General features: G+C 44.7%; 1 protein-coding gene across 5 annotated transcripts in view; it reads right to left on the bottom strand.

Moving 5' to 3' along the window:
• The window catches only part of Smarca2 (SWI/SNF related, matrix associated, actin dependent regulator of chromatin, subfamily a, member 2), a 170,199-nt gene that overhangs the window by 84,641 nt on the left and 83,066 nt on the right, over positions 1–2,492 (bottom strand). The gene's annotated exons all lie outside the window — the stretch shown is intronic.

The following is a 2,492-nucleotide window of genomic DNA, read 5'->3' as shown; positions in this document are numbered from 1 at the left end:
AGTGTACTCTGAGGGCAGAAAACAAGACTCATTTATAGGGTTATTGATTCCTTAGTCCCAGGAAGACAAACGCGCAAATTTCAAAGCAAATGCCAGATTACCACCTGGATACCTAAGAAGGCGATTGAGGGAAATCAGCCAACTGCCGGGTGTTTGATCAACTGTATAAAAGTGATCGGGTTGTTCTCAGCTCTGAGGGCCAGAGAGAGGAGGTCACAGATGAAGAAGAGCTCGGCTGGAACTTTAAGAGGAGCCTGAGGCCCTGGAGGTACAACTGGTTGTCTCTTTACACTAGGAGACTACAGAGAGGCCTGCCTTTTTTTTTTTTTTTTCCATGTAAGTGAGCTAAATGGGGTAACCCACCAGGCTGGTTAATAACCTTCTAGGTCAGAGAGGAAGCAAATCTTTAAATTTCACAGATCAGTACACACTCAGCATAGGCTTTGTGCTTGGCCTATCTGATCACGTCTTCTCTTTAGTCTCCTTTTCTTTAAAAACATTCTGATGTTGTGCAGTCTTCCTGAGGTATAACTGACACAGGTCACACGTATTTAGTCGACCTAGGGTGATCTTTTCCTCTGCACATCCCCTGCAAAGGAATCACCACTATCTTATGTTTCCAAAAGCTCACAACTCTCAATAAAAATTTGATTGTGGTGAAGAAAATGTTAAGTTTAGACTTTAACAAATTTAACAATGATGGCATCAAGGGTCAATATTGATCTCTACGCAAAATGCGTGACGCGGCTTTTCTCACTCAATCCCTACAAAGTCTGCAAGAGGTGGTCACATTTATAGGCGACTTTTCTCACTCAATCCCTACAAAGTCTGCAAGAGGTGGTCACATTTATAGGCGGCTTTTCTCACTCAATCCCTACAAAGTCTGCAAGAGGTGGTCACATTTATAGGCATTTATAGGTTGTCCTCATTTCATAGACAAAGAACCTGAGCATCCAGGAGGTTAAGTTCCTAGCTCAAAATATGTCTGCTCTTTCAGATTCACACCAAGATTGACCAACGAGAGTGGTTCGCAGGCAGGGCCTGGTGTAACCTCTCTGCTGCCTCATTTACACTTTCCTGAGTAAAGAAGACGCAGCCTACGCTTTCTAAAGGTGCGCCAGGAGAGGGAAGATCCAGAGGCAAGCACAGAACTTTCCATCTGTCAGTCAGCAGCTGCGGCTGGAGGTGGAGTTGTTCAGGAAGAGGAGGGAAGAGGGAGGCAGGCTGCTTGCTGTTACCATGGAGACAGGACGCCAAGCATCCGAACAGAGAGGAGACCCTCTAGAGCAGTGGTTCCCAACTTTCCTAATGTTGTGACCCTTTAATACAGTTCTTCATGCTGTGGTGATTTTTACCCCAACCATAAAGTTATTTTATTACTACTTCATGATTGTAATTCTCCTACTGTTAAGAATTGTAATGGAAATACTGGATAAGCAAGCAGGATATCTGATATGGGTCTCCCAAGGGGGGTTGAGAAGCATACTTTGAGAACCACTGTTCTAAAGGCGACATGGCTGCTCTGGAGGGAAGACACCCACGGCTTCCTCCCTTCTGTCAACAAGGGGAAGAGGAGCCGGTGAGATCCAAGGACCAAACCTGTTGTCACAAGCTGCACACACGTGTTTTACCTTCCCTCCTGGAGTAGACCCTTATCAATTACAGGTGATTTCATTTGCTCTTGCTCTTTTCTCTAAGCCTAGGTACCCATGATGCTAGGGACCCTTTCTAAATCCTGTTGTACACAGATCGGTCTCCCAGGGCCAATGAGATGGCACAGTGGGGAAAGGAGCCTGCCTCCAAGCCTGGTGATTTGCAGGCAATGCCTGAGACCCACAGTCGAAGGAGAGAACCAAGTCCTGGAAGTTAACTTTGGGCCTCCACATGCGCCATGACATGTGTGGACACCGTTCCATCATATTACATGCACATGATGTGTATACTCATCTACAAAATAAATAAATGTAATTAAAAAAAATTCTCCCAAGAGTCCTATCAACAGAAAACAAATTCCTCCTCCATGTTCCTCAAAGAAAATGGTACTGGACTCTGATGACAATACTCATCTTTCTAATATGGATATGGATTTTCTTAAGAATTATTATATACATACTAATATCAACATCTCAAGATATGAGTTGGGGCCCATAGGACAGGGGGACAAAGTGAAAGACAGAAGCTTTGTGTCCTTTTATAATGATGCCAGCATGATGATATTTAGCGGTTTTTATCACAGTTCCAACCTGATTCCTCTATGTGCCGTTAATGAAAACCCCATGAGGGATACAGGAGAAACAGTACGGCTTTCTTCTCACCACTCTACGCTCACACTACCCCACATTTCCACCTCTGCTCCTTGGCAGATTCTCCTCAACCTTCTAGGGTCTGAGGGTGTAAGCCTAGTTAAAACCCAGATCAGGGTTGGGGCTACAGCTCAGTTAGAGTGGATTCCCAGCATGTATGAGGCACTGATTTCAATCCCCAACACTTGG

The sequence above is a fragment of the Microtus ochrogaster genome, chromosome 8 (assembly GCF_000317375.1).
Source record: "Microtus ochrogaster isolate Prairie Vole_2 chromosome 8, MicOch1.0, whole genome shotgun sequence".
In the NCBI taxonomy this organism is placed as follows: Eukaryota; Metazoa; Chordata; class Mammalia; order Rodentia; family Cricetidae; genus Microtus; species Microtus ochrogaster.
This window is presented reverse-complemented; position numbering and strand designations above follow the sequence as displayed.